We start from the raw sequence: 18068 nt of genomic DNA, 5'->3' as shown, positions 1-18068 counted from the left end.
GCCTGGCTGCCGCATTTTGGACGACCTGAAGCCAGTTCTGGGAGGCCATGCTTATATTAAGGTACAAGGCATTGCAGTAGTCCAGCCGGAATGTGACTAGTGCAGTGATGGTGGGCCAGTGCAGTTCTGCTGGGATATACGGGAGCACCATTTCTGAGGGTATTCAGAATATTGGAACAGGTGCTCACTGTGCGACTGACCTGAGAGTCAAAAGTCAAACCCTTGTCAAAAATGACCCCCCAGGTTTTTAACTGTCCTAGCCGGAACGGGGAGAGGACCACAGTGTGCCGGCCACCAGACGTTATTTTGATGACCCGAGAGGTGGACAGTATTATCATGATGATTATGACATGGATGATGTGACAGGTATGTCTTACAGTTAGGACAGCCAGGGACAGAGTGAGGGACTAGTTCCGATACTTGTAGATCAGTCTGGTCCTTATGTCACTGCAGATTTGCAGGGTTCGACTGAGGAATTTTTGGTGGATACAGGTGCAACAAAGAGTTCTGTTTCTCAACATATGGTTCCCGGGGCTGCTCTGTCTGGCTACAATAATGTTTCGGTAGGTTTTTCAGGTGTACTGGTTGTAAGCCCCATTTCACGACCTCTTGTTTTGACTGTTGTTCCTTTCACTGTGTAATCTCCGTTCTTATTGACATCTAATTGTGGTGAAAATGTGATGGGTTTGGATCTGTTGAAGAAATGACATGCTACCATTTATTGTTCCCCTGCCGGTGTCTATATTACTATGGGTCCGGATGTGAACACTAAGCAGTGTTTGTCTCAGGATGCGCTCCTTCCAGCTGAATTTGTGCAGGTACCACCCACGCTGTGGGCCACAGGTGATACTGACGTGGGTCTGTTGCATATACCACCAGTATCTATACAAGTTAAAGATAATGCTATTCTACCCTACATTCCTCAGAATAAGATACCTCAGGCAGGAGAACGGGCCCTCCTTCAGATTATTCAAGTTTTGATAAGAAAGGGAGTGGTTGAGGAAACGTCTGCCATCATTTGTAAATGCCCTATTCTTCCGGTTCTTAAGAGGACACTTTTCGGGTTCCCCTTATGTTATTGATTATGTTTATCATTTTGTGATTGATTTGCGAGAGGTTAATAAAATTGTGGTTCGGCAGTTTGCGGTGGGTCTTGATATCACTACGCTCTTATCGATGATTCCATCTACTGCTAAGTTCTTTTCTGTCATTGATCTAAAAAAATCAGTTTTTAGTATTCCTATTCACCCAGACAGTAGGTATTTGTTTGGATTTACACTGGCCGGCAGAAGCTTTAGATTCTGTCTTGCTCCTCAAGGCTATACAGAGAGTCCTAGTATCTATAGTCAGGCATTAAAGAGTCAATTGGATTCAGTGTCGCTTCCTCCAGGTAATGTATTGGTGCAATATGTTGATGACCTATTGATCGCTTCTGATACGGAGCAGGGCTGCAACGACAGCACGGTAAAATTGCTTTTACATTTGGCACATCATGGTCATAAGGTTTCTCTTCCCAAATGTCACTATTGTCGACAGAAGGTCACCTACTTAGGTCACCTACTGTCGAAGGAGGTTGACCCCTGAGCGTACCATTGTTAAATTGCTCATTCCACAAGCTCAGAAAGACATACGGGCTTTTATAGGTATTACTTCCTATTGTCGCCAGTGGATGCCAAATTACTCGCTACTAATCAAACCTTTGCTTGCATTAACAACAAAAGCAGTGCATGAGCCTTTGCCTTGGACGCCCGAATGCCAGCAGTCTTTTGAACAATTAAAAACTGCGCTTTGTTCGGCTCCAGTACTTGGCACACGGAATTATAACAAACCGTTTGAGTTCTATGTTCATGAGATGGCTGGTTGCACACTTTCTGTATTAACGCAAATGTTTGGGGACAAAAAGAGACCTTGTGCTTACTTTTCCGCTGTGCTTGATCCTGTTGCAAGAGCTGTCCTGAGTTTTCTGAGAGCTGTTGCGGCTGTGGCCACTTCAGTCAGGCAATCGACTGGACTTGGACTTGATACTGGCCTCACAGTTCTGGTACCCCATGCTGTGGATACACTTTTGAATAAGGCCAAGACACAGAACCTGACAAGTGCACATCTTACTGGCTATGAATTGACATTTTTTGCTAAGCTTATTACAATCAAAAGATGTGCCACTCTGAATTCAGCCACATTACTACCCCTCCCTTCTGAGAACGATGCAGTCGACAAGCATGACTGTATTTTCAGGACAGAGGAAGAAACAAAATGACGGGTAGACCTGACTGATGTTCCTTATCTGACCCTCAAGGAGAACTATATGTTGATGGCTCTTGTTTTAGATTACCAGATGGCACCACTTTTGTAACGACACAACTCACAGGTACTGGATTTAGTATGTTTATTGTAACATACAATCATAGAATTACAATTAAATTATGCATATACAAAGTCAACCCCATTTCAACAAGAGACAAAAGAAAACTTAGGAACATGCATATTCATCAAGATATTTAGGTCTAACTTTAACACGAGAGGAATAATCACTAATAGACATTTCACCCGTCTTGACATTAGAATCCACATTGGTAAAATTGTTTGAACATGGCACAGCAGTATCACTTACAGTTTCATCTGGTGGAATTTCTTGAACAAGGCTGGAATGAGAACTTTCACTTTCAGAATCTTGGAGCTTCAACTATTCCTTTTACTCCATGGCATTACACATTGAAAGTTTTCTGGTATTCCACCAATTGCCATCCACCAACTTCACACAATTACCTATTACATATACAACTTTTTTAGGACAAGACCATTTAGAAACACCTTTTTTTGCTTTGTCACCAACAAAAACTCTCACAAACATGCCAGACTTGAAAGGGAGACTAGGTTTGAGAATCCTCATATTGTGTCTTTGTCCATATGTATTTTGGTATTTCTTAACTCTGTTTTGCATACTCTCAAGATCAACACTGCGCTTACCTGCCTTGTTCATCCAGGCAGGCGCAGCTACCGTACAAGGTACCCTTCCTTTAAGTAAATTAAAAGGAGTTTCTTTTGTGACTGAATGTGGAGTGGTTCTATAACACCATAACATATCCTTGACTTGTTGTTTACAATGTAATCCACTTTTACATGCAAGTTGTATACACACCACTAGCACTCTATTAAACCTTTCAACTAAACCATTTCCCCTGGGATGATAAACAGGGGTTGTGGTATGCTTAATACCCCAAGTAGATAGAAACTTTTGGAAATCTCCAGAAATGAACTGAGAACCATTGTCAGACAATTTCAGTAGGACAACCCTCTCTTCTAAAAATGTCTTCACAAAAAGAAATTATGACACTGGATTAACCTCCTGTACAAATGCCATTTAGAAAAATATTCGACCATGACAATTGCGAATCTGATATTGGTAGCAAGTATTTCAAAAGGCCCACATATGTCAATGGCAAGTTTTTCCCAGGGTAACCTGGGCAAAGGTAAGGGATCGATGGTAGTTTCTTGGGTAGAATGAGATTTATCACTAACAGCACAAGCAATGCAATTATGTACAAATCTTTAGATCTGCATATCCTTTCCTGGCCACCAGAAGTCTTCTCTGATACGCCTTTTCATAGCTGACATACCACAATGGCCTTCATGCATAAGTCTTAAAAGTCTTTCTCTTAATCCTTGAGGTACAACCACTCGGCATCCTCTCCTTTCAATGCCATTCACAATGGCAAACTCTGACCAAATAAGCTTGAAAGACTCTAATGACTCAGGATGTAATTTCCATCCTTGAACATGACTAAGAGCCTCAACAAGATTTTTGATAGTGTGATCCTATCCGATGGCAGATTTCCATTCTTCTTTGGAAAAAGCACCACACACATCATTAATTTCTGCTACCATCCATTCATCCTCATCATCATATTGCACACATTCCAATGGCAATCAGGACAAGCAGTTAGCATTTACGTTTTTTACACCCGGAAAGTATTTCACATCAAAAGAGAACTCTTGTAAACGGTACAGCCAAAATAAAGGGGGGGGGGGGGAGACGATGTAGCCTCCTGTCTAAATAATAGGGGGGTAGGGATAGCGGAGTGGGGGAGTCCAATGGTCGACTGTATTAGGCATACAAGTGTTAGCGGTATTCGATCTGTGGGCAGCAGTCCAGGGACAATTTGTTTTCTTTCCTGGAACATAGCTGGGTTGAAAAACAAACTGCTGCTCCCAGAGTGGAACAATTTCATAGATAGCCAAGACATTTGCCTGTTTCAGGAGACTTGGAGCCTGGTACCCCTCCACAAATCTGGGTTTGCCACCTACTTTATCCCAGCCATAAGATCAGGGAAAGGTCGACCAGCAGGGGGGCTCCATATCTGGCTAAACACCTCTCTAAACTGGTCAACTTGTATGCACACAACCCCCTCAAATGACATTTTACACCTGACGGTGAAAGGCCCCAAAAATGGTATTAATCTGGAAATATTCAATGTATATGCTAGAGGGTCTCACGGGGTACAATTTTCTTCAACTTTAGCAGTATTAGAGAGTGAGTTGTCTAGCATCAATCCCAACTCAGTATCTATTGTGGCAGGGGATTTCAATTGTACTTATGAACCCCTTTGCGTTGAGGATGTTTTGGGCATTTGCGAGCAGGATACTAAATTTGCAATCCCCCCCTTTAGTTTAGCCCCAATTAAAAAGTGGACCCAAAGGGCCATACAATTGAGCGCCCTAACATTGGAGCACAATCTAAGAGCTGTAAATGGTAGCTATTACAGGGTTAGCTTCAGGAAAGGCGGCGGGCCCTGACGGCATCCCCGGTGATCTCCTCCTCCAAGAACCAAAACTATGGGCTGATTTCATCTTGCTCATATTGAATTTAATTGCTAGAGGTCACCCTGTCCCGGACTCTTGGAAGGGTGCCGAAATGGTAGCCATATTCAAAAAGGGGAACAGGGAGGATCCTGCCAACTACAGGCCGATTAATTTAATCGACGTGATACAGAAGGTGGTTGGCAGGGTCCTCCTTATGAGGGTAAGGTCATGGATGGACGATGTCAGTGTGCTCTCGCACTTTCAGGCAGGTTTTAGACAGAGGGTGGGCACGATGGATCAGGTCTTCCGGTTCTACATGATCCATTGGAAAGTAGTGGTCATTGGGAAAGGCAGCCTATATTTGGCCTTCATCGATCTCAAGACCGCGTTTGACCTGGTCCCTCGTGCCAAACTCTGGCAGGTGTTGTCCGACTTGGGCCTTCCACCCTTGATTCTTGATATTATCAAGCGCCTCCATGAGGGAACTACGCTAAAATCAGGTGGGGCAATCAGGGTCAGCTGACAGAAAGGGTGACGGTGAATAGGGGAGTACGCCAGGGTTGTGTGCAGGCGCCAACCTTGTTTTCCCTCTTTATAAATGGGGTGGTTGACCATTTGAAAGAGGATCCATCAGATGCCCCAACCCTGGCAGGGGAGAAATCCCCTACCCTCCTCTTCGCCGATGACACCCTTTTTATGTCAAAAAGCCCAAGTGGCCTGCAAAAGCTGCTTGATAGGTTCAGCCAGTTTTGTGATGCACGGGGTTTAGTGATTAATACCACCAAAACAAAATTAATGACACTATCCCCATCTAAACGTTTTAGGAATGGCATCACACTTAACGGTATGCCACTAGATACTGTAGAATCTTTCGATTATTTGGGCATCCGGATTAACAACACGATGAAATGTAACAGTCATTTAGCTAAAATGCTCTTTAACCATAAGAGGGTGGTGGGGGCAATTCTAAGAGAACAGCGGCTTTCCTTCAGTAGACCAGTAGTCCCGGCCCTTGTGGTCTACGACGGGAAAGCTCTACCCTCAGCACTCTACGGGGCGGAGCTTTGGGGGTTTGAGAATGTCAGTGACCTGGAGAAATCTGAGAACCATTTTTTTAGAGGACTGGTCTCTCTCCCATCTTCCACCCCCCTGACACCACTTCGCAAGGATTTGGGCAAGCGCTCTATTAAGGACGTAGCAAGACTGCGCCCGCTGCTCTTTTGGGTCCGTTTGAGACGCACCCCTGAACTGGCCAGCTCTGCCGCTGCCCTGAATGAGATCATAAATTTAAATACAGGCAACAAGATCAAATGGATCTCTAAACTAAAGCAGTTGGCAACAGATATTGGATATGGGGAGGCATGGTCTAGCCAGACTCCACCCGCAAAGCAAATCATTAAAAAAGCCTATTGGGATTGGGTGAAGGGAGAGGAAGCTCGAAACCCCAACCGAGGGATCCTCACTGACCAGTTCCTGGAGCACAAGCTTGATGCAAAAACCGAGCAGTATCTCGATTTTATACAATCTCCACGAGACAGAATGCTACACATGAAGCTTAGGTTTGGAACCCTCCCGCTTAACACTGTGGTAGCAGGTTGGAAAAACCAGAGCACAACATCTGCCAACTGTCCCGGGGGCTCCACCCCCAATGAATCCATCCCCCATTTCCTCTTTGCGTGCCCGGTTTATAGGGCGGCAAGGAGGAAATGGCTTAGTCCAATCTGTAGAAATTTGGGTTTTGTGGACTATAGGTTGGTGCTACGTTTTATCTTAACTGATGCCTCTTCCCTTGCTCTGGTCTGTGGGGTAGCCAAATTTTTGGGGTGTGCCTGGCTGGCACGTACCAAATTGTCAAGGCCTAGCAAGAGTTAGGCCTCTAGAGATATATGAGTATTCTGTTTTGCTACATCAGGAAGTGTTTTTTATGGTCTTTTATTTGTACATTTTCTCTTTTTATATCCTACTTTTATATTGTTATATGCTGTATGATGATGGACTTTTATGTTGAATCAATTTTGCTCGTACTTATATGATATTTTATATCGAATAAAGTGATATACTAACATTTGGCTATCCTGGGTGTATCCGTACGTAGTATGAACCTGATGCCTCACACAAAAGTCCAAAAATGCTGAACACCCCACCAACAAGTTAAAGATTCTTTCTCAACTGTGGAATAAGGATGCTCAGCACCTTTCAAGGTGTGCGAGGCAAAGGCTACAACTCTTTCCATGCCATTATGTATTTGTATTAATAGAGTACCTAAACCATAATTACTGGCATCAGTAGTGATTATGGTTTCATCATCAGGATTAAAAAGTTTTAAACAAACAGCACTTGCTATAGATGTCTTAATTCTTGAACTTTATCTGTGAAATGATTGACAAATTTGGAGTAATACTCCATAAGACCAAGAAATGACCTGAGTTGGTCTTTGTCAGAAGGGGGAGGGGCTTTTTCAATGGCCCCAATTAAACTGGTCTTAAGTTTTACACCTTCCTTAGTAAGAGTGTGGCCCAAATATTCTACTCCAGACACCACGAATTTACATTTTTCAAGCACAATGGTGAGCCCAGCATCCAACAATCTCCTCGAAACCTTTTCCAAAATTATGTTATGTTGTACACTTTCACGCCCCCACATCAACACATCATCTTGAAAAAGCAAGGTGTTCTGCCCTCAAGATAAAACCTTCTGCATTACTCTTTGGAAGACGGCAGATGCAGTAGCAAGTCCAAATCGCATGCAAGTGAATTGAAACACCCCTCTGGAGTAATAAAAGAAGTAAGGTGCCTGCATTCCTCGTGTAAAAGAACCTGATGGTAGGCACTGGACAGGTCCAGCGTGGTGAACCTCCTTCTACACAGGCCAGCATTTCATTGATTCCAGGTAGAGGATGGCGATCAATCCAAATACAACCATTCAAGTCTCTCAAATCAATGCACATCCTAATATTTCCATTGGGTTTATTTGCCAAAATGACCGGACTTAACCACTCGGATGCCTCAATAGGCTCAATCACACCTTCAGTTCATAGCCTCTACAGCTCTTCTCTCAATTTTTGTCTCAAGACTAGAGGAACATTCCTTACTTTGTGTACTTTGGGTACAACATTGTCTTTTAAAATAATACGATGTTTAAATCTTTCCAGACAACCGAGGGAACTTTGAAAAAGATCAGGAAATTTGATGACCGACTTATTATTACTAGAAGATACAATAGTTAAAAATTGCTCTGGGTGGTTTGGGTCCAAAATAATATCTAAGGCTCGTTGTTCATTCCGTCCAAGGGGTTTCCCTTTTTAAACAATGTAAAGTTTGGCTATGGTTTTCCTGTCATGAAAACAGATCTCAGTTATCACATAACCCAAAACAGCAAGTCTGTTTCCACAATACCCTTCCGGCGTGACATCAGTATCTTGTAAATCCTCTATCCCAAAGCCCAAACTTTTCCAAGGGACTCTTATCAATTATGGAAAAAGGAGAACAGGAATCCGCTCACACATTAATTTCCTTTCGTTTGATCCCAACAATTCATTTGGGAGGGCGATAACTGGCTTTAGTCCTGTCACAATTGCAGACTTGGGAAGAATCAATCATTAATAATTCTACTTCCTCATTTTCACTCTCACAAGAAAAATCATCCTCTTTCACCATATTTATGGATTTCTTATCAACTGAATAAGTACTGGTGCCTTTGTCCCATTTTCTTACACCTATAACATCTACTCTTAATTGCAGGACAATGACTGGCATCAGCAGCGTGCTTGGGACTTCCACACCTAAAACAATATTTGGATTTGATCCTTAACTGATGCATTTTTATTAGTGCAAAAGGCGTTTGTAAATTGTTAGCCCCTGTGTGGCATAATGGTAATATCTCTAAGACAGCTGCACATTTGGTGAAATACTGTAAGGTTTGCATGATGAATAATCCAGGGAAGGGTATCCCTACACCACCTGGTAATTTTGCACCACCCTCCTTTCCTATTGAAGTCCTCCAAATGGACTACATCCAATTAGAGAGATGCAACAATCTTAAGTATGTTTTGGTGGTTGTATGTGCGTTCAGTAAATGGGTTGGGGCCTACCCCACTACAAATAATACAGCCATTACGACTGAAAAGGTACTTCTTAAAGAGTACTTTCCTCATTTCGGCTTTCCCCGAGTTATTTGGAGTGACAATGGAAGTCATTTTAATGGTAAAGTAATTAAATTGATTTGTGAAGGGTTGTATGTTCAGCAGAAATTTCACGCTGCCAACCTCCCCCAGTCAACTGGTCTTGTTGAGAAGTACAATGGTACTCTCAAACTGAAATTGGCTCTCTTGTCAACAATTCTAGAACAGGATTGTCCCCTTATGAGGTTGTGTTCAGATGCCCGGCAAATGTCTGGGGCGTCCCACGCCCTCGTAAATATTCTGATATCGAATATCCTTTGTTGCTTGATTATCTTGGCCAGTTAACCGAAAGTTTATGTTCTATTTACCAACAGGTGCGGGGGTCCCTCCCTCCTATACCACAGGGACCCGCCCATGACATTCAGCCTGGTGATTACATTCTCCTTCGGAATTTCCAGCGAAGTTGCTGGTCGAAAGAACTGGGTGCATGCCACCCAATGCAGGAAGATTCCTTTGCCGTTACCATACAATCAGTGGGTCAAGGAGGGTGTGGGCAACTCTGAGTGTGAAAAGAGGCCCAAGTTTGTTTCCTTCAGCAATGCCCAGCTGATCTGGACCCAGACCGATAAGGAGAATGATGATATTTTGAATGAGGCTGTTCCCCCAGAGATTCGAGCTATTCAGGAGCCTTTGTTCATTGATCACATTGTGCCTGGGGCTACCAGATACAATTTGCACCCTAGGCTGAGGGATACTGAGTCCAAGGAGAAGAAAGATTAGGGATGGACTGTATAAGATAGGTAATTATGAATCATAGTACCAACGGAATTAATTGAAAATTAGTGGAGGATTTTGAACTCACTTTGCTTTTATTCTGTGAACATTAACTAGGGAGACCAGAAGTATACCTTGAAGGTATACCATCTTTATCTACGAGGGATAGATTAAAAGAGCTTAGGACAGAGCAAGCCCCACCGCTGGTGCTCAAGAGTGCCAACTTATTTATGGACGATAGGAGCCAGTACCAGTGAGTCTCTCACGGACACTGGGAACTTGTATGTTTTCTTTGCATTCTTGCCTCTTTGCTATCTATTATGCATCTCTTTGGTAGAAAGGTTGCTGACGAAGAGCAGGCAGTGGTTCTTGTTGCACAACTTAATATGATGTGGACACGGAAGAACAAAATATTATGTGTTGTTCTCTTGGTTTTGCTGATAATAATATTGTGTGGGGTGTCATGGGTTTTGGAAAATGATTAAGGTGTACCTTTACGTAGTAAGGGTAAGGTTATTTCCCCGAAAAGAAACAAAAGAACAGCCCCAAGTAATGTATTTCTGGAGACACATAAGAGATTCTTTGGAAAAGGGACAGTTTGCTACCCCACTCAATCCGTTATTAGTATGTGGACTGCATATCCATTGTCACTTGTGAATTATACTTACACTAGGCCACTCCAATTTACAGTAGTGAAAGGGGCGTTTGGTTTTGGTTACCCGGGACCATGTTTATACCATAGAAAGCACTCGGAATGGGTTATCCAGGTTGTGATAACAATACACATTGTGCCAATTTCTCTATAGAAAAACAAAATGTTACATTGGTGGGTTGGCATTACAAGGAATTGATAATTATCCGGGAGGCTGGTTATTATCCTGCTTGTTGCCCCATTGTGAATAGTACAGACACTTCACTGTATAAAAATTGTTCTGGAATAGTGCTGTAGAAAAATACGATCCCTTTGGTGAACAACGAGGATCCAAGTATTTTTGGAATGAATTCCAGGTATGGAGCGGTAGATTATGAAGGTCTGACCTATTCACACCCAGGGTTTTACTTTTTGTCCAACTGAACATTTTCCAATGTCCACAATGGAACTCAGTTGGAGAGTATGCAAATTTATTCAGAACAGACCCGATAGGCAGTTGATTTTATCCTTGCTAAGAGTGGTGGTGTATGCGTGCTAGTGGGCGATCAGTGTGTGGTCGGGATCAAGAATATGGAAAAGAATATTACCAAACACATTTTATACATCCATGAAAATGTAAAAGGAATGGAAAGTGGGAATTGGAGTTGGTCTCTCATTGGCAGCTGGGATTGGATTCTTGAAAAAGTGATTTACCTGATTGTGATATTGGTACTTTGTTGTGATCTTATTCAGTGTCTTCTCTTCTGTTGCTCCTATTGTACCAATACCCTCACCCCTAAAAAGAAGATATTGATTTATGACACCAATGCTGCCATAATGATTCAAAAGGATCTTGCGGATACGATGAACATCGATGAGGGAATTTTCGAGAATTCTTCCCCCCTTACTGTTTCACTTCCTGATGTTGATAATATTGAGTGTTCATAATTGTTTATCAATACGATTTTTTATTACTATCTGAAGTTTTGTTTCTTTTTGTTACTGTTACAAAATGTTTTAGCTCATGCTAAAAGGAGGGTCTGTTAGAATAGAAATTGTTTATGCTTATGCAGTGCTCTATGTAAGTTAGCATTCGCTGTGCCATTTTCTATTTGGGCACCATTTTAGGCTGTTCGAAACTGATCTCGTCCTATTCCGAGAAATGCTCCCCTTTAAGTTTAGTTTCTTCCCTTATGTTTCATTTTAGTAATGAGCACACTGTTCATGTCAGCACATAGCTTTCTCGCTAGATAGAGGCCCTCTCCCCCTTGTCTGGTGGTGGGCTCCGGATGGAAAAACCTTGGACTGTGTTACTTTGTGTAAGATATGAGCACTGAAACATTTTTTCTGAAGTTTGGTGTTTAACTGCACCTACTGGGTAAATTCCACTGTGGCCGTTGTAGGAGAGTAGGGTCTGCTTTCTATGTTCACCCCCACTTTTTGCTTTTGCTCCACTGGTTTTCGACTTAGATGTGGCTGTGGGCCTGCCAATCAGACCCACAGCCCAGCTGTTCTCTCTCTAAATTTATACTATGTACTTTAGGTGCATAACCCAATTGGTTAGGATCATCTTATTGGCCCCTGTACAGTGTACCTTAGGTACCTAGGGCATAGGTGTACCCTAGGCCTACCAGGGGCTGCAGCATGTATTGTGCCACCCCTGGCCTGGCCTTCCATTATGACACAACTGGCTGATCACTCAGCTGGGGCAAGGTCGTGTAATGACTCCTTGCTTAGGTGTAGTATTCCTATGCCTACCTTATATATAGACACAAGTGTACCTATCAGCCACTCCTATGGCAGGCCTTAACAATCCTGGAGGCAGAGTGCTTGGTAACCTGTGTGATGGTGCTCTAGCATGAGCTGAGCCTGTCTGCAGCTTTCGGAACCATGTCCTTATAGCTGTTCTATGATATAGCCTACCATATACTCTTAAAGTACCTTATAATCTTAAACGGTTATGGTAACTATGGTTTGGCTTTATCAAAACATGTCGTGTAAGGTGTCTAACACTTTGGAATAATACCCCCATACCATTTCTGGCAATGAGGATATTATTCCTCCCTTCTAGAGGGAGAAGACATGTTGAAACCTACTTACCCGGTTAAAGTTAACCAGAGCCCCAGCATCACAAAATGGATGCTGCTGCCACAGACACAAGTCTGACCTCCTGCTGCTGGGAGTCCTTCCAGTGAGGGAGGCTTGGACAATAGGTTTCCTGCCTTGGGAGGTGCGAGCACCACCCCAGACAGGACTTAGTGTATTGGGGCAGGGAGGGATGAAAGAAACTAGACACTGCCTGGGGCACACAAGGTGTCCCATGCATAGTCCAGTTCAAACCGGCGCTGGGGCACTCCAGCCCCAGCTCTGGCGTGAAACTGGACAAAGGAAAGGGGGTGTAACCACTCCCCTTCCTGGTCCCACCCATAGGATGGACCTTGCAGGTAGCCCAGCCCACTAGCCCAGTATATCAGTAGGTAGCTGAGCCCTGCTAAATTAGATTAACCTGAATCTGCAACTTGTACAGAAGCTCTGGACCTTCGACATTCGACCTCAGGAAGAAGACTGAAGAAATCTCCCTTGTGGCCAAGGAGTGACCACCCTGGGCAACCAGGCACCATCCAGCGACCGCTGCTTGCTTTGCGACTGATCCTACGAGGGACGACTGCAGAGACTGACCAGCGCCGAGACTTCCAGACACCTCTGACCCAGATCCACATCTACAGCGAAGCTGAGACCCGTGGAGGCGACGAGGGACGTGGGACCGGCGACGTGGGAAAAGTGGCTAGTACCTGACTAGCGCGACTTCCGAGGCTCCCTCGAGGCTGTGCTTGGGGAATTGAGAAGCCCCCATCCCGAGCACCATCTGCAAAGAAGACCAGCTCCACACACTTCACGTGTTCTGCGTGGGGCCCTTCTGCACCTGAGTTGCTCGACGTGTTGTCCGGTTGCTGGCCCGTTGGCTAGTGACCTCTGCGACGACGAACCTTTGTTTTCATCTTGCTGGTCCGGCTCCTCCAGACTGGCACACGCTCCTCTGTGAAAGAGAAGCACCCCAGACCTTCCTTGTCTGCACCAGAAGCAAGTCCTCCATCCTGCGTGGGTTCCGCTTGCCAAGGCTTGTTGGGTCCTGACTCGACTTCGACGCCGCCGACAGCAAGAGCCTTCGTGGGACAGCTCACCTCCTTGTCCTGGTCGTCCTCGACGCCTCCTGGTATCCGTGGCTGCTGCGACAAGCTTCACCTCTTCACCTGCATCTTCGCGACATCGCCTGGTTCCTTCCTGGTTCCTTCCCGGCTCCTGGCTGGTGACCTAGACTCTGTCCCTTCTGCTTGCAGGTATCCTTCCTTCTTGATTCCATCCTTGGGATCCACCGGACACTCTTCACTGACTGCCTGTCAGCAACTTTCCATCAGGCATCCATAGGAGTCAACAACGAAACCCGACGCAAGTTCACACCTATGCACCCGCAGCCCGTGGGCTAGGTAACTTGAGTACTTCGGTGCTCACAAGGGTATTGACTATCCAAGGGTCTAGTTTCCGAGTCTCGACTTCCTAGCTATACCAGAAGTGTCCTAAAACTGTTAATTTCTAATAACTTCCATTTCTATCGACTTTTACGCATTACGCGTGAGTGTTTCCACTCTGCACCTGAATCCCGTGGGCCTCCCACTTCCTAACCTTTAGTAGTATAGTGTAGCCCCAGCGATTCCCTAGGCCTAGGCCTATCCTGTGTTCGTGACAGTGGTTCTTATACCACTTACTTAGTATATGGTTTTCGTGGCCCCTAGGGCCTAACTGTATTACTTACCTGTGTGACTTAATGTATGCTTAAATAAGACTGTATTGTACTTACCTCGAATCTCATAAAGAGTGCTGAGGGTTTGACTAGAATAAATACATTCTATTTTTATATATATCTGTTGTGGTGTCCTTTCATTTGGTATTCAAGGGATTACATATGGTATAACAGCTGGCTTCACATGCCATTCAGAGTTTAGCCTAAGACTGCTCTTGTCCATGCTACCACTAGGATAGCTGGTCTATAAGGTTGACTTTACAACCAATCACCATAAGGGTTGTTTGGACTGATACAAGGTGTACACTAGAATTAGTGACATCATATATCGGGCCAACTTCTCACAGGCGTGTTTTTGCACGGCCCTCAAATGTACATAATGTATCTTTATGCTTGTCGATTTCAGTTCCCTCTGCATCACTCTCAGCGACTGGGCAGATGGGGCTCTGCTCTGAGTGTATATGAATAAACAGTTATTAGTTTGTATTCTTTACTGTCTGACCGACTCTTCATTTAGTACGAAAGGCTGAGAGGTGGTCCTTAGTGACCCGGGTGGCCCTAAATGGGTCACTTCCTTCACTCCTCCTGAGTCAGTGGTAATTTTGGCTGCACGAAAGTCTCACACCACCTCTCCATCTGTGTCGTCTCCCCCAGATAAAGAAAGCAAAAAGATGGATTTATCAGGATGCACGATCTGCAACACGGCCGCTGAGTCCATGAAAGTGGCCAGCGCCACGGCTCTCTTAGGCTGAAATGACCGCGCCATGTGGGACTCAATCTTGCACTTTGCGGACCTCTTTCCCAAAGAACATAGGCAAGATTTTCTAGAAATTGTTCAAGAGGGTGCTATAGTCTCAAACCAAGTAATTAGCGCGGCAGCAGACTCCTCGCTTCTTTCTGTTAATGGCTACTGCCACGGAATAGCCCTACGTCTGCCCGCATGGCTACGTTTAACATCTCTGAAACCAGACGCCCAGTTACGGCTACAAAACTTACCCTTTTATGGCTCCAATCTCTTAGGTTCACACGCCGACGATGAGATGTCACATATCAAAACAGAGATGGATACTTTAAAAGCGCTGGGACTAGAGAAATCAAAAGAACAGCGGCGTTCATTCCGCCCCTACCACTGACTTTTTTCCGCACAGAGGGTTCAACCCCTCAATGGCAATCAAGCAGATCGTAGCAATACCAGCGGCCATACCAATTGCAGTGCGAACCGCAGAGAGGTCGTAACTCCCAGCAACCTAATCAAGGAGTATACAACCCACTGCATCAGAACCCTGAATCCTCTCTTACCCCTCTTCTGTTACCCACTCCAGTAGGGGGAAGCATTGTAAATTATCTGGCAGAGTGGGAAAACATTACAACAGGTGCCTGGGTCTTTAATATTGTCAAACCTGGCTATTGTCTCAGGTGCACTGCCCCACCTTCTTCCATTTGTCTGAAGGCATGCATGTCTTGCCTAAAGCTCTTACAGGAAACAGTCAGAATCCTGTGCTGCAAAAAAGAGGCCAAACCTGTCCCGCAAAACCAACTCTGTCAAGATATCTACTCCCAATACTTCCTAGTGCAAAAGAAAGGCAGACCTGAGTTCAGGCCGAAGTTTTGACCTTCGCATCGCAAACAAGTGGAACAAAAAGGAAAAATTCAGGATTTTGGCCTTGCACCAAATTTATCCTCAACTTCAAAAGGGAGACTGGCTCTGTTCAATAGAACTACACAACACCTATTTTCACATTCCGATCACAAAGTCACATCGGAAGTTTCTCAGGTTTGTCGTGGGACAGAATCATTACCAATATGCGGTTCTCCCATTCGGCCTCAAGTCAGCACCCAGGACATTCTTCAAATGCATGGCAGTGGTGGCAGTGCACCTTCGGAAACAAAAAGTCTTTTTATATCCCTACTTGGACGACTGGCTGTTCAAAGCATCCACATTCACAGAAGCCCAAGAGCATTTCTTAAGAACGTGTCATCTGCTTCATTGCTTGGGTCTACACGTCAATATGCAAAAGTCCACAGCATCTCCAGTTCAGACTCTACTTTACTTAGGAGCAACCTTCGACACGTTACAGGAAAAGTTGTTTTCTTCGTGGAACGACGGTTATCCATTCTCCTAAAATTTCACAACCTTCAGCGGATAACCCATCCATCAGTACACATAGTCTCCTCGCACCTCGGCTTGATGGCCTCCTGCATATTCCTGACTCCAAATGCTCGCCTCCACATGCGTCCTCTCCAGGAATGCTTAGAGGACCAGTGGATCTGATTCTCAGGTAACTGGGAGGACAAGATTACCCTCTCAATTCATGCAGTGGAATCTCTTTGCTGGTGGTGCTCCCAGGAAAATCTCCTGTGCGGAATGCCATTCCATCCACTTCCCCCAACAGACCTTAGTCACAGACGCTTCACTGCTCGGCTGGGGAGCCCACATGGATCACTTACAAGTACAGGGTCTATGGTCCTCCAGAGAACAGAAGTATCATATCAAACTTCTGGTACTTCGAGCAGTACACCTGGCTCTCAAGGCCTTTCATCCTTCATTCACGACCAACAACCTGCTTGTTCAAACGGATTATACAACCACCATGTACTACCTGAGCAAGCAGAGTGGAACGAGGTCCAGAGCCCTGTCGCAAGAAGCCCAATCGATTCAGCATTGGCTAATTGTCAAGAATCTAACACTGGTAGCTGCACATCTTCCAGGGGAACAGAACATCGAGGCAGACGCATTCAGCAGTGTTCTCGACAAAAACCACAAGTGGGTACTGAACGAAGAAGTTGTGCAAAGTATTTTCAGTCTGTGGGGCACACATTCTATAGATCTGTTCGCCACGGAAGAAAACAAAAAAGCCACGACTTTGCCTCCAGATTTTACCATCCACAGTCTCTAGGGAATGACCTATGGATCGACTGGTCGAACAAATTTCTTTACGCTTTTCCTCCAATACCATTAATACCGACAGTCCTGCCGAAACTGGTATCCACAACAGCCCAATTGATACTCATGGCCCCAGAATGGCTCAGACAGCTGTGGTTTCCGGACCTCCTTAACCGGTCTATCTTTGAGTTTGGCAGCATGGCTCCTGAGATAGTGCAGTATGGTCATTTAAACCTGTCTCAGGACTGTATGGACATTCTAAAGGAAGCTAAGCGACTATCTACACGTGCAGCTTATGCATTTAAATAAAAGCGATTCTGTATTTGGTGCGCTTCCAACCAATTTGATCCCACCTCTTGCCAAGAAGAAGTTATTTTTCCCTATTTGTTGTATCTTGCCAAGTCGGGCCTCCAATACTCCTCAATCAGAGTCCATCGTTCTGCTCTCACGGCATATAGGAAAAGTCTTTCACAAATCTCTTTCTTTAGGATTCCAGTCATTAAAGATTTCCTAGAGGGGTTAGAGAAGGTTTTTCCTCCCTTTAGACGCCCTTTTCCTCCATGGGAGCTGAACGTAGTACTGTCTCGTCTCATGCTTTCTCCCTTTGAATCCATCCACAATGCTTCATTAAAGTATCTCACATGGAAAACCGCTTTCCTGGTGGCCATTATATCAGCGAGGAGAGTTAGTGAGATTCAGGTTCTTTGCAGTCATGAACGTTACACAGTATTCCATTCCTCTAAAGTAGTGTTGCGCACACATCCAAAGTTTCTCCCTAAAGTGGTCTCAGATTTTCAAGGGAATCAAACCATCGCTTTGCCCACGTTCTTTCCAAACCCTTTATTTCCAGCGGAGAGGTCTCTCTATTCGCTGGATGTAAAAAGAGTGCTAAAATTGCATTTGGACAAGACTAAGGCCTTTTGTAATTCTTAACATTTGTTCATCAATTACGGCCCATTCCGCACAGGGTTAGCGACTTCTAAACAGTCATTCTCTAGGTGGATTATCTCTTGCATTGTCTGTTGCTATCAACTAGTCAATACATCCCTTTCTGATAGGC

Source organism: Triturus cristatus, chromosome 7 (assembly GCF_964204655.1).
Source record: "Triturus cristatus chromosome 7, aTriCri1.1, whole genome shotgun sequence".
NCBI classification, from domain to species: Eukaryota; Metazoa; Chordata; class Amphibia; order Caudata; family Salamandridae; genus Triturus; species Triturus cristatus.
This window is presented reverse-complemented; position numbering follows the sequence as displayed.